Source organism: Rhamphochromis longiceps, linkage group LG18, assembly GCF_057381845.1.
Source record: "Rhamphochromis longiceps isolate RC_006_pf linkage group LG18, R_longiceps_female_GT1.1, whole genome shotgun sequence".
NCBI classification, from domain to species: domain Eukaryota; kingdom Metazoa; phylum Chordata; class Actinopteri; order Cichliformes; family Cichlidae; genus Rhamphochromis; species Rhamphochromis longiceps.
In genome coordinates, this window is record NC_140574.1 from 35,604,594 (window position 1) to 35,620,125 (window position 15,532).

At 41.6% G+C, this 15,532-nt stretch overlaps 1 protein-coding gene across 1 annotated transcript in view; it reads left to right on the top strand.

Annotated features, from left to right (window-relative positions):
* Positions 1 to 15,532, top strand: part of fam110b (family with sequence similarity 110 member B) — a 51,793-nt gene that overhangs the window by 16,495 nt on the left and 19,766 nt on the right. The window contains exon 2 of the mRNA XM_085388004.1: positions 11,172 to 11,287. The gene's annotated coding sequence lies outside the window, so the exon portion shown is untranslated. The remainder of the gene's footprint in view (positions 1 to 11,171; positions 11,288 to 15,532) is intronic.

Here is a 15,532-nt window from a genome sequence, read left to right on the forward strand (position 1 = left end):
ACTACAACAGCTGGATTTGTGCTGCCTGACCTCAACCCTTCCAGTGCCCCTAGTTTGGGCCCTTGTTGTGGGAATGAGTATCTAAATAGTCTGAAGTTTCAGTATGACGTTTAAACAATTTTTGTACTGTGGTCACATTTCCAGAAGAAATAAATTATTCCGATTTGTTTTTCGTGTAGTGTAGCCTATACATTCTCCTTCCAGCCTCTCTCTCTATTATTAAAAGACGATGTTGCTGCACGTTGCCTCGACAGAGATCTTAGTTATATGAAAATGTAAGAATGCTAACACACACATACTCACGCTCTGCTTGGAAGAGCCGTAATAGGATTAGAGAGAACTGGAAGTGCAACTGGAACAGAGACAGAGAAACGGGGAGGTGACAGAGTGGGTCATCCACAGTGGAGCATATAGTGAGACATGTTATGTTTAGGCTCCAGTCTGGGCAAAGTTGGGTTTCTGGTTAATGTAAACACAAACAGAATCCAATGATTTGCAAATCTCATAAATCTTTATTTTGTTTTATCAAATCTTCGCTGAGAAAATATATAATTGTAAACAGGATGTTTGGAATTTAGCAGCAACACGTGCCAAAAAAGTTGGGATGGGGCAGCAAAATGTTATTTTGTATTAGTAGAGCTCCAAAACTGTGGAACAATTTCAGTGGAATGCAAATAGTGTGAATATCTCATCCTCCAAAGTCATACGTTCAGGAGAAATCTCTGTGCATGAGGGGCAAGGCTGAAAATCAGCATTAGATCCCGAATGGTCTTCAAGTCCTCAGGCAGTATTGCATTAAACACAGATGTGATTCTGTGATTAAATCAGTACATGGGCTCAGGAACAGACAGAAATCACTGTCTGTGAACACAGAAGCCATCATCTCTGGACCAAAGCCGGACCTCCAGACCAAAATGGATCGAAACATGGACACTACGTCCTCTAGACTAAAGAGGAGAAGGACCATCCAGCTTGCCATCAGCACTCACTTCAAGAACACCTGTATCTTTGGTGGTGTGGGGGTGCGTTAGTGCCTCTGGAGTTGGCAGTTTTAGAGCAGCATATACTCCCACCCAGATAGATGTGTTTCAGAAAGCACCTTGCTGAGCTGGCCTGTCTGCAGTGCAGGCCTTTAACCACCTGAGAACATTTGGAGCATCATAAAGTGAAAAATATGACAAAGACACAGGACTGCTGAGCAGCTATAATCCTCTATCAGACACGAATGGGACAACATTCCTCTGTCCCAAAAGTCCAGCAGCTGCTCTCCTCGGTTCCCACAAGTTTGTGGAGTGATGTTAAAGAAGAGGAGATGCTACAGAGTGGGAAGCATGACCCTGCCCCAACTGTCTGAGATGTGCTGCTGCCATCAAATTCAAATATTACATATTTTTCTTGAAATTATTTGTTTTCTCAGTTTAAACGTTTGATATGTTTCCTATGTTGAATAGATTGAAAGATTTGTAAATCAGATTTACAGCAAACAGCATTCAAACCTTTTTGGAATTGGAGTTGGCTTACCTCTGTTTTCTCTCCTTTCTGTTGTGTGTCCTGGTCCACTTTCCCCCATCAGCTCACATCACTGTGTGCTTTGCTAATTTGAGCCTCTTTTCCTTTTCCTCCCACACACTCAGCAGGCACTGAGGTGGACAGGCTGCCACAGAGCAGGAGCCCACAGCATTCTTCTTCACATGTGACAGACCCCGATCCTCTTTCAAATTCTATGTTCTCAACATACAGTTAAATCTTCAGGAGCGTTTCCACCAGATGACCTCTGTGTGGGGGTGGGCTCTAAGGCCCCCCTACTGGACAAGAGGGAGCTGCTAAATATAAGGCTGGGGGTGGGCAAGCAGCTGACTCAAAACACAACTTGGATTTGAGAATTTTAACAGATTTGTTGGTAGTTTGCTAACTAATTTTACAGTACTCTGTTTTCCTTTTGGTCAGCTTCAGTAACTTAGATGAGGAAAAACATCTTTGGGGAAAACAGACTCTGTGGCATGTTGTGGAGAATTTAAAGTCCAAGAGCTGATGAATTAATCATGATATAAATTGTTAAGACGTTCACATCATTCACAGCATCATTACTGCTGCTGTTGTGTTATAAGTCTTTAAAAAAAAACAAAAAAATGGGGTTGGTGTGGGCTTAATATTGTTATACGTTTTATTCACTTTATATTGTAAGGCAAAAACTCCATAATAAAGAGAAAACCCCAACCAGATGACCCCCTATGAGCAAGCACTTGACGACTGTGGGAAGGAAAAACTCCCTTTTAACAGGAAGAAACCTCCAGCAAAACCAAGGGAGGGACAATTATCTGCCGTGAGCAGTTAGGGGTAAGGGGAGGGGGACGGGACAAAGCTGTTGAAGAGAGCCAGATATTAATAATAACCAATGATTAAATGCAGAGCAGTGTATAAACACAAAGAAACAGCATCATGGGAAGCCCCCAGCAGGCTTAGACCTGTTGAAGTTCATGGTCAGCTAATGCAGCCCTAACTATAAGCTTATTTCTCTGTGTATATCTATCGCTTTGAAGCAGCCTTGGTATCTTTGGGTGGATAGTATGCGTATCAAAAGTTCAGCGGTTTAATCCCCTGTTCCTCCAGCCTGTGTATCAACATGTCTTTGAGTAAGAACCTAAACCCCAAACCGCCCCTCATGCATTGCATGCAATGCAGCATGCTTATATATCAATATGCTGCACAAACAACCTGCCAGAAAACCTGCTACTGCAGTCCACTGCAGAGTTAACAATGTTTTTGACAAACGTTTTTGAGTGTTGCTGACTTTAACGGTGTAGGTGTTCTGTTGTTTTTTCTCCTTCTGAATGTACAGAAGCACTACTGCTGTGTAGTTTTAGTATAGCTAGCAGGTTATTTGGTGGGACTCCAGCTCCCACTGAGTGACCATCTGGACCTCTGAGCTGGTGCATGTACGCCACATACCACTCACACACTCACCACTGTGAGTCACTGATGTAGAACCAATCAGCACAGGCCCAGATGATGTCAGCTAGTAAATGAGGTAGGCTGGGACCAGGAAGAACTAAACTAAGATGACAGCTGGAAGTCAATACTTACAGTAAGTGTAAACTGTAACGTTTTTACACAAACACAATACCTGTGTGTCACCTCCTTTAGCCATGTTTAATTTGTTGTAATTAGGGCTGCCACAAATGATTGTTTTGATAGTCGACTAGTCACTGATTATTTTTGCGATTAGTCGACTAATCAGATCATCATCCATTGGACATAAAACGTACAGCTTATTGCACCAGCAGCATCTGCTCGTATATAACTATCATTATCTTACAGCTTGAAGTGTTTAAGGTCTGTGCTAACTAAAAATAAAGACAAGATGATAGTTTATTAAATTTTAAAGAAATTTGCAGATTGTTTGAGTGAAGTTTAATAAACTCAGCCGTCTGCTCCTTGCTGTCTAAAATATAACAGGACACCGGAGTATATTCTCGAGCATCTCACACTCTAATGAGCCTTGAACCCCGGCTAGCTATCGAGCTGGTGGGTAACAGACGTCTCTGAAAACGTCGGAGCGCTTTTGAAAATATGTGGTGTCTTGATAAACTGAGCAGATATTTATTTGAAGTTTACACAGCTACATTCTCGCCTGAAAATATGTTAAACGTCGGCGAAGTTATGTGACATTAGTGACGTTTGTACTAACTTACAGCCTTTACTTTAAAATATACGCCGTTCAATAGCTGAGCTTAATCTTACAGAGAATGATCAAAGCTCATGTAGAAACAAACAAACAAATGAACAAAAGATTGTCTCCTTCATTTCTGTCAAACAAAGCTATATGACACGTTTCCAGCTGTTAGTATCATGGTTGCTAGGCAACTTGGGCAGCGCAACGGAGGCTAGACCGTCCCATTTTACGAGCCTCGCACTTCCGGCCTTAGCGGTCTTCGAGTACGCGGCCCTTGAGGATCGTTGAGGCTGCGTACTTTAAGGCTGCAGACCCTGAATTGGGATACAGCCCTAGTTTGGCACGATACCGGACACAGCTTCTTCTTCTTCGGAGTTTAACGGCAGCTGGCATAATAATAATAATAATAATAATAATAATGGATACTTTATTGATCCCCATGGGGAAATTACTTGTTTTTCTCTGCATTTGACCCATTCACTCAGTGAAGCAGTGGGCAGCCCACTAAGCAGGCGCCCGGGGAGCAGTGTGTAGGGACGGTACCTTGCTCAGGGGTACCTCAGGGTAGCCGTTAAGTGGATTCGAACCGCCGACCTTCCGATCATGGGGCGACCACTTTACCTACTGAGCTATCCCTGTCCCTGCATCCTTGTACATGCAGTGCTGCCATCTTCTGTTTCAGTCCGTTATTACTCTCTTAAATCCTACTACTTATTCCTGCATCTTTTGGGATCTTACAAAGCTTCAAATGACGTGTCGACTATTAAATTAGTCGTCGACGATTTTGATAGTTGACGTAATCGTGGCAGCCCTAGTTGTAATTAACAATACAAATATGAAGTCATACTGTAAGGACTGTTTGGCCTAGTATGACCTCATTGTGAGCTGTGGGTAGACTATCACAGCCATTAGTATGACGCACTGCACGAACTCCTTTCACGTACTTGCATGGAGGCAGTGATGCGTTCCAGTCGAAGCTGAGTCGGGCTGAGGAAAAGCTGCAGTACTCCTTTGCAGCTTTGCAGTTTTTCTTCACACTGAAGAGCCTCACAGAGATGTGATGATGTGAAGAAGCGACATTTTTTCAGTGTGTTGTCAGTCAGGCGTCAGTGTTGACCTGAACTGATATCCAACATTCAGCCAGTGGCTTCTCTACAAGTCTCTGCTTCACAGCTATGTCTCCACTTTGAATTAATTTTAATATTCCTGTCAACTTTGTCACTGTAAAACTCTGCATGTGTCTACCAGGTTGTGCTTTTCCACTGAGAGGAGCCTGAGAGTGTCCATGTGGACTGGAGAGACAAATATGTCTTAATGCAGGAGAAAACATTTAAAATTGCTGATACAAAATGGCCAGCAGAGACAGACTCAAATGGAAAAGCGTGATGAATCTGGTCTCACTCAGACTGTGGATGGTGGGCACCTACTGTGCATATTTTGTGGGTATTTGTTGCAGTGTGGAGCTTTAACGCCATCTGCAGAGCAGAAGGATCATCTCTACTGCGCTGTCTGTGTCCACACAGAAAGCCTTGAACTACAGCTTCAGGTCACCCATAGTTTGGCCTCAGAGTTCAACATACAGTCACAGTAAAATGCAAGAAAACAGAAATGTAAAAATACATGTCGGCTTGTGTTTTTAGGTATAGACGGTGAGTAAAACGGTTTCCCTGGGTTTTTTCCCATGTTGTAGTTGTGTGTCTTATTCTGAAAGAAATATTTACGCACTACCATAGCAACCAGAGAGCATTAATAGACCCCGTGCACGAGAAAATGCTAACTTCCTGTTTTAAGACCGGATGTAGGGTTGCACATTTCTGGTAGCTTTATTTTGCAGTCAATTGCTACTGCGAAGGTGGACTCAAAAATCATGTCCAAAATACGAAAACGGAAAGATTACGTTAAGTTAAAAAGAGCAGAGGGTGGAACACTCACCATTGCTGTCATGAAAAAAATCAAATGATATATTTTGATGTTTGAAGAGCGTAGAGCGATTGTTTGTTTACATCAGTGATGGTAAATTCGATTATTTTTACTGAATCGAGTTTGGATGAGTCACTCACCAAAGTGAATCGGGTTCTTGGAGTCATTTGAGTCACTGAGTCAGTTGACCAGAGAGTGACAAAAATTTACATTTTCACGCAAACTTAATTTGTTTCTCCTTTCATGTAAATCCTACTGCTAAGATGAGTGATTGAAACAGGAAAAACAACTATTTTTATTTTTTGTACGGTGCGTACTAGGAAGTACGAGAAGTGCAGAAGTGAGAGGCTTTTAAATGGGACGGTCTAGCCTTCGTCGCGCTGCTCAGGTTGCCTAGCAACCATGGATCTAACCGCGAGAAACGTTTCATACAGCTTTGTGTGACAGAAATGGAGAAAAACATTTTTTTTTGTTCATTTTTTTATGACATCACTTTGATTAGTTGAGTATCTGAGGCTGAGACCACGGGACTGTAAACATGATTGTTGGGCTTCATGTCTGTGCTGAACAGTCATTTAAGATTAGTTAGTAAATAACAATTAGTTAATGTTGCTCATGAGACTAAAGTCATCTCACTTTGGAAATGTAAATATAATATGGCCAATATCGAAGTTATTATCATATTAATCATTATTAGTTATTACAGCAGTGAACTTGAACTCTGTCAAACTCTGAGCTTCAGTAAAGATTCAAGTTGCAGTTATTTATATTTCCTATCACCTTAAATCTTCACTCAAAGACACTCAAGTATCTTTGACAGTGTATATAGATGTATTATATATAATATTCTGCGTTTAATTTGTTGGCATTACTAAATTTGGCTCAATGCTTACATATATGTGTGAAATGAAAATGTACGAGCTGTGAAAACTGTTTCTAATAGAATGAAGAGTAGACTGATATATGAAATATTCCTTTATTGGGTGAGAAAATCAGACCATGTCATAACTGCTTTAAGTCACACAGAATAGATATCAGAGCCTTAAACAGGCTGACGTCTGCTAAATGGGTCAAACTGGGCAGGAAGTCTACAAACACATAACATCCTTATAGAATATGATGTAACACTATAGATCAACTTAGCTCAGAATATATAAAGCATATAAACAATTACAGCAATGTGATGCAACAAACACAGCAGCTACTGATCCAAAATACTCAAAGCTTCATAGAACTGAAACCAACATTTATTTTAGCTCCATTCTGCTGCTGATACAGACTTTAGGTTTCTGAACATTAAACTTGTTTCTGCCTTTCATAGTGTGTAACTTGAAGGCCCTGAGTACTTTCTCCCACACTGAAAACACTGGGATGATAAAATGATTTGAACATTACCTAATAAGACTGATTCAGCACAGACAGTTATGTTAAACTTTTCTAGCAGTCCTTCACAAACAGGGAACAGAAAGGGGTCGGCAACCTTTCTGGTGATGAGTGCATCTAAAATTTCCTCAGAGGTCAGTGTGCCATATGACTGCATTAGCAATAAATTTAATAATACTCTAAATTAACAGTTACACACTATATAGAAAAACTTTATAGAATTATATTTGTGCACAGATGTTGGCAGCTATCAGCGAATAGTTATCAGCTATTTTGAAACAAAAAAGACTTTTTATCCATAACAGCAAATGAACTGAACAACAGAAAATGCAAATGCTGTTTACGGTCTCCTCACAACAATGATATGAAAAATAAACTGGGCCAATATGGCATGTTTGTTAATACAGAGACACACATGTTAATGTGACCTCTGGTCTCCCACTCAGAGACACAGGTCTCCGAGTGTCCAGCATTCAGAGGCTACCTGAGGACTCGTGTGAGAGAAAATCTGCTCACACAGACATGTAGAGCCAAACACTGTCAATAAGGCCTCTGCAATGTTCTGAAGACAGTAAACCTGTCAGGTAGTGACGTCCAGCAGGTGAACATGCAGCTCCATGAACACGCACAGCTGTGGATTCCAGCTGCGTCCGTAGTTCTACAAACTTTGACCCCACAGAGTCGAGCTTTTCAGTTCAATCAGCTGCATTTCGATGTCCTCTGTGTCCAACCAGTTAATGCGAGACAAATCCAGCTGCTCATTAAAGCTTTTTGATTTGATTAGAAAAGAAAACATTGGTCCAAACACCTGAAAGCCCCGAAAACCCATTGTGAATTCTGTCTCGAGTCTACGGATGTATCCGTGTATTTCTGCGGTGCTGATGCTGCGCTGAGCGGACAGCTCCTGAAGCATTTGAAGTGTCGGAATGAAGAAATTTCAACATTGCCTGAAAAAAAACTGCCAGCTAGCAACGTCCCTCTCACCGGTAGGCGAAGTGATTTTTAGCCAATTATAAGATGAATCTGGTAGTTGGGGTTGCTAAGATACCGTCATTAAGAAGCGGCACAACTAATGTGTCTATGCGAGCTGATTTGCGATGTGCACCGCTGGCCCGGCCATTAATTTTTTTAATGCATCTTCTCGGATTAACTCACTGCGTGTCGTGTCCAGGGCTGGACTGGGACAAAAAATCGGCCCGGGCATTTTGACGAGAGACCGGCCCCCCAGGTATTAAAGCCATAAAGCCTTTGAATGAAAACAAACGCTGTTGTGACAGTGATGTACAGTCTTGTTGGTTTCTATACATTTTACGTCAGATAAAAACTTTGGTTGTAAGCTTCAGATCATTAATTAATAAAAGCGAGACATTTTAAATGAGAATAAGAAAGTGTTTCTTTGTGCCCCCCTTTCCCTGTTAATGCCCTACCTGGCCCCCTGGCAACACTTTGCTAGACCCGCCCCTGCACAGTTACCAGCTGTCAGCTGCTTAGAAAAGGATCCTGGTGTTATTTGTCTCTCAGAAACAGTTCATAACTTCAACTCATTCATGTCACCTAAAAGGTAAACCTGTTTCTCCATCACCTGTTCAGCTCTGATGATTCAGTAAGGACATCTCCTGGTTTCATCTTCATGTTTCCCTCTCACCACATATCCAAACCAACATCATGACCAGCAGCTTTACAGCTGTGGCTCCAGCAAACATCAGCTGATACTAGAAATTAATATTAAATAAATTCTAACAACAGCTGATCAAGCTTAAACGTGCTGCTGTTGTTTAGCGCGACATCCACTGGTTTCCTCTTTCTGGAGCAAAGTGGGCGATAAACAAACAAGAGAGAAAAGCCGATCAGCTGATCATTGATCAGTTTCATGATTGAAGTAGCAACAGGAGAGAGAGGGAGAGAATGAGAGAAGAAGAGGCAGCTGTGCAGCATAAACACAGAGTAACTCCAGCTTTGTGTCTTTTTCATTGTAGCTGAAGTCCGGGACAAACTGTTCTTTTTCAGCTCAACATGAAACGCGTAATATTTTCTCTGAATACGAGACGATAACGTCTTTTTACAGAACATTTGGCAACTCTACTAACTAACCTTATGAATTAAATAAAGTTCACCATCAGTAACATCATAGCACCCACCCAGCTGTATAGAAACTCCGTCATGCTAGCTAGCACGCAGCACGAGTTATTGTAACTGACTGTAAAAAGTCAGCACAACGAAAATAAACTCCACCTAAACTTGGTTTATATCTGACCCAGATAGACTGCAGGTCATAACTTCTTACCTGAAGTTCAGTTCACCTGACACTCGGACCGGTGGCCGCCTCGGGTCTCTCCTCCTCCTGCCTCCCCTTTCCCTCATCCACCTGCTGCTTCTGTGGAAGCTCCGCCATAGCCACCACCAAACAACTGAGTTATTTTTACACATCTGCCAGCATCTGGCCAATCCACCACCTTTCATTGTTTATACCGTTACAAAAAATCATTGGCCTATAAAAACCGTCAGCTCGTTCAAACACACTTTAAAGTCCGTTTGGCTCGACACCACCGAACAGAGGCAGCAATATAACATAGCTAACATTAACAGTGCAGTGGATCCTGCTTGTGCCGTGATATTCAGGACTGCAAACCAAGCAGCATCACTGACTTTCAGCTTGTTGTGTTTGTGGATATATGACTGACTTTAATTATCCACAAAATCATCACAATCTCTGTAAGATTAAGGTCGACTATTGAACGGGGTATATTTAAAAGTAAAGGCTTTAAAACCAAGTCAGTACTAACATCGCTAATGTCACATAACTTTGCCGACATGTGGCCAACAGTAATGCTTTAATGTTCTTCTTTATTAAACATTCGCACATAAATAAGTGACATAATATTCAGTACTTACTTTTTAAAGTTTACTCTTTGGCCGCCCCGTTTCCGCCGTTTTTTTTTTTTTTGGCAAAATTATCCACACCCACCGCTGCGCTATGCATTCTGGGATATGTTGGGCCACGAAGGATAGACCGACCCATCCTTAAAATTCAGGGAAATGAAGGACGCATTTGAGGCTGCATTTCGAGCAGCCTTTGAATTGGGACAGCCTTCGTCGCGTCGCTGTGACGTAATCGGCCTTAAAATGCGGCCTTTAAGGCTGCAGACCCTGAATTGGGATACAGCCATAGACTATAGGCAGAGAGGAGGATGTTACTCTCAGTGTTGTTGCCGCATTTCAGGAGTACGCTGCTAATAAAGTTACACAGTTGCACAGTGACTTCGCTTTAATTACTTCATTTACAAAATACCACAGTTTTTGTCTTGGTCGTATCATTTTACTTTGTTGTATTTATCTGCGACACCTTAAAGGCCGGTCCGTGAAAATATTGTCTGACATTAAACCGGTCCGTGGCCCAAAAAATGGTTAGGGACCGCTGAACTACAGTGTGTGAGAGCTGAGGAGAGAGGTTGATAGCAAATGTCTGAAATGTTTGAAGAAAGAAAACCACTTCAAAAGGGCCTTAAATTCTCATATTTCATCCTGATTAGAAGCAAAGATAAATTAAGCTTTTGTTAATTTATTCAACTACTGAAAGTCATTCCAGCAGCACGCACTATGCGTACAGTTCAGTTATCATCACATCAATCAGCTGAAGCATCAGTAGCACTGAAAGGTCAAGGAGAAAAGGCCGTACCTGCATCTGGTTCAAATGGAGGCAGCTTGTTCTAGCTGTGGTGGTCAAACTCCTTTTAGATCACAGTTTTCTGTTTCTGGGACATTTGGCTGACCTGGCTGCGATGGATGGATGGATATGTGTAACATATCAGTAGTCCAAATCCTGGGACAAACAACAGGACTGGTTCCATTAAGCACTGGCCTCCCACTCTTACTGTCTGTTTTTATAATGTTTTATAATAATGACACCGCTATAATAGTAATAATAATAATAATAATGACTTTCTGTGATACTAACATGCATCAAGGAATCCTTTTCTCTGATATTTATCTCTCTGGATTGTTTTGCAACATGTGCTTAAATGGCTTCATTTCTAGATCTTGGAATATAGCGAGCTTCTCGATTTGCTTATATTGCTCGCTGCTTATGTTTGGAGTAAAAGCAGCACCAGTGATGTAAGATGCTCTATTTCGATGTCAGTAATGTCACTCATCATGATCAAATCTTTTATTTTCTAATGTGTTTTCTTTTCTTTAGGCACTGTGACACCGACTGATAATCTGGAGCAACTGGCAGAGAAGGAGGAGGAGTCCAGCTCTGACAGCCAATAGCGAAAGCTTAAAGCGTCCAGGGAGGCCGACTGCTCTAAACAAGTAAAAAAACTCAGTTTATGTAATGACATTTTTTTAAAGATATTATTAGTTTAAAAAAAAACCTGAGACATGCAGCTTGAAGATCCAACAGCTTACCAAAATTATTTTATGAATAAACAAAACCCAAGAGAGCAGAATTCCTGGTCTGTGTTGTATTAGTGTAGCAATTGTAATTCATTAAGTTGCAATATCATCATATCATATAAAATGCTATTTTGGAATTTGAATAGCAGCTCCCCAGGCTGTAGTATCACTGATGTTATAACCAAATGGCCGCGTGCAGATGAGGGTAAAATTATTTTCCCTCCTATAAAAATAAAATGAAAAGTGCATTTTTAAACATACTAGTTATTTTTTTCAGAAAGCACAAATTATCTTTATTTTATTGAGCCAAGGCACAAAGCTTGCAAAATCAAGTTCAAACTGAGGGTTAGCTCCAAATTTCTACAGAGTAACTGTAGAAAGACTCTAATGGATGAGTTTGTCAAGTCGGCCATCGTAGTCTCAAAGAAGGAAAGCACCAAAACCCTGAACAAGAATGGACTGCCTCCACTTTTGCAGAGACACAGTGCACACTGTGAGTGAAACATGGTGTTTGGAGTAATATGCTGCGGGGAAGCTTCAGTGAGTCTGGAACTGGGAATCTCATCTAGGTGGAAGTGATCATAAAGAAACAAGGATATGTACATATGCAAGAAACATCTCCTAGGATGCGCTGGTGTGCATCATCATTGATATTGTGTTGTTGTGTAAAGCACTTTGAGTGCTCAGAGTAGAGAGCACTATATAAGCACTAGTACATTTACCATTTATGAACAGTCCCGTTGCCTGGGGTCATGGGGCGTTTTGGGTCTTAGCTGACTCACCCAAGTGACCCAGTTGGGGTTGATCAGGCCTCGACTTATGTCCCAGGAGCAGTCCACTGATCAGCCCCCTTAATCTAAAGCCACCTTGTCTGTGTGGCTTGAATGGGCTTCTCCTTGGCGATTCCTTTAATGCCCAACCGTGTGTCTGCCTGCATTCAGTTTGGTAATCCTAAACTGGAGTGTACCCACCTTGACCATGCTCCTTGCTGCTCACTCTTTCACATCCATGTAGGCTCTTAGGTGGGGCTGCCATACTTGAGACTTGGACAGGGGTCTTCTGCACACAACCTCAGCTGACGCAGCTATAGAGATGGTACAACCTGTTATTTTTCCTTCTCTAGGCAATGCCATTCTGATTTTTCTGACTCGCATCCTGAAATTGTTATAGTAATTCAGGATTAGGTCTTTAATCTTCTTGGGAACAGGGTTGTGGTGAAGTGCAAGTTCAATCAGTTTGTGCGGTATCGATCCGTAGGCATTAGCCAGATCCAACCACAGCACGACTAGATCACCTGTGTTCTCTGGGGTTCTCTGATCAGCTGTGTAACTACCTCAATGTGTTCCAAGCTGCCAGAGGTGCCTGATATTCCAAGTGTCACATGTCTAGCTGTTGAGTTTGAAGATGAGTTGAAGATTTTGGAGGCTGTCCTCCATTATTCAGTGTACTTTGTGTGATGTACCACTGTCAGCAAAACAGCCCCAGAGCATCATGCTGCCACCACCATGCTTGACATCTGGAACAGTGTTCTTAGGATTGAAGGCTTTTGGCTTGCTCATGTGGGCAGCTGAAAATGTCAGTCAAACTTGAAGGTGTCAATCTTAGAGCAGGGCCTTCTTTCTTGGTTGGTACCCTCTCAGTGTATAGTGTAGAGAGAGCGCAGAGGTTCAGAAACAATCATATAAAAAGAAAATGTTGCATCTGAATGTTGACGTGAGATAGCTGATGGGTGTCAGCTTGCTTTATTCCTCACTACCTGTCTGTTGGTAAAAATACAGCTTGGACGTCATGTAAATCAATATTTCTGCTCATCCAGGTTATTGTGAACCAAAAGCTAATTTCTGAAAGAGACGCTGAAGTATGATGAATACTGGTGGGAATGTGGAGTGTACTGCCTCTGCTCACCATGCTGCTAACTCAGGAAATAGAAAGAGCTAGAGGCTATGTGAGCATGTGTGTGTTTGCTTGTGTTCCTTGGCTCTATGCCTAGAAGTAACAGAGAGAGAGAGAAATGAGAAAAAAGAGAGGAGGTGGAGTTGAGTCATCACACACGGTTTCTTGATGCCGACTCAGTGAGAAGACCCTTCATTTCCCAACCTGCTGGTGTGAACCATGCTAACACTGAGATCCCAACATGGTCAAAGTGCTACAGGCGTCTGTTTTACTTTTGCCTAAATGTAGGAGACAAGAACAAATAAATAAAGAAGACCCAGGCTGTGCCCATACAGTTTTAGATTACTAAAAAGCCAATAAATCTTCCAAAGTGAATTCCAGTTGACTTCCTGATTGAGTGGCTGTAGCTCAAGAGGTAGAGCAGCTCATGTACTAATCAGAAGGCTGTTTTTTCAGTCTGGCTGCTCCAGTTTGCATGCCCAAATATATTTTTGCAAAATACTATCCCCAAGTTCTGATGCATCCATCATCATGAGGCATGTTGTATAAAACTTGTGAGTGCTCAGGAAGAGTAGAAAAGCACTATATAAGAACCAGTTCATTTCCATTTACCATCAGTCCTGTCCCCCTGTAAACTCCCCATCGGGCTCTAAAACAACAAAATAACCAACACATTTTTATCTGTTATATGACTGGTTCTCTGAGAAATGTTTAAAGCGGGGACTGTTATCATTTTAGCACAGCTTTAGTATTTGACCATGTTGTTATGTTTTTGTTGCAGAGGGTTTTTTTTATTTTTTTTATTTCACCTTTATTTATACAGATTGTAGAGGCTAAGCCTACGCTTGAAGCCACTGAGGTGGTCGTTAACGGGGGTGACGCGATGTCACTGGTATGCATGAATTAAGTTCACAGTCCAATAAATCCAGCAGTATGTATCTTGTCCTTTTTGGTCTTTATTCCGTATCGACTTAGCATAACAGCGCAACGGTCACAAACTGTTTGCCTTCTTAATGACACACCTGACGCTGATTACGTGCGTCTACCTTAAATACCTTTACATTACATAATCAAAACAGAAAAAGGTGACCTCTAGTGACCACATAAGGTATTAACCCAAGAATGGCTCCTACACCCCGGCCCCTAATTGATATGGCTATCAGACATGGCAATTCTAATCACAAAGAAAATAAGGAGCCACTAATACAGTCTATTTTAGACCTATACATTCACATAAATAAACATAAGTAACACACTTTTAGATTACAGTCTCATGTAACAAGCAAAGTTTAGTTACAGGTCTTTCCAGAATATTAGTCTTTGTTTTTAAACGTGCAGATCGCACAAGTCCTTTTTGTCACGAATGGCTTCCAGAACTCTTCCAAGTGGCCAGGAACCACGTGGTGCAGAAGAATCCATTATAATGACTATATCTCCAGGTTTTAGATTCTTCTTCTTTTGGTTCCATTTTTGTCTCTCCTGTAACAAAGGCAGGTATTCGCGTATCCATCGTTTCCAAAAAAGATCTGAGATGTACTGAGCCTGTTTCCATCTTCTCTTCAGATACATATCCTGAGGGTCAAATAGTCCGGGTGGTAAAGATGGTTTTCCTTTCATCAGGAGGATGTGATTTGGTGTAAGTGGCTCTAGGTCTTTTGGATCATCAGAAAGCTTTGTGATGGGTCTGTCATTTAAAATTGCTTCAATTTCACATAGAACCGTATTTAATCCATCGTCGTCCAACTGTTGTTGCTGAAGAACGGATCTCAGAATCTTTCTGATCATACGAATTATCCGTTCCCAAATTCCACCATGATGTGACGCTCCAGGCAGATTAAAACTCCATCTTATTCCAATGTGTCGCAAAGCATCCGCTATTTGGGTATGTTTCAGCAATTCAAGAGCCTCCCTTAACTCTCTGTCTGCTCCGACAAAGTTGGTTCCATTGTCCGATTGGATGTGAGCAACTTGACCTCTTCGACTCACAAAACGGCGCAAAGCATTAATGCAGGCATCTGTGCTTAGAGAGCTAGCCACTTCCAAGTGCACTGCTCGGCTGGCTAAACAGGTGAAAATGACTCCATAGCGTTTAGCTGTACCTCGTCCTCTTTTCACTTCAATAGGTCCGAAGTAATCAACTCCGACGTTGGTGAATGGTGGGTTATCTGGCAAAATTCTTTCCTTGGGTAAATCTGCCATCTTTTGCTCCAAGGCTTTTCCATGATATTTTCTGCAAAAATTACATTCTGCGATAACCTTCCTTACAGC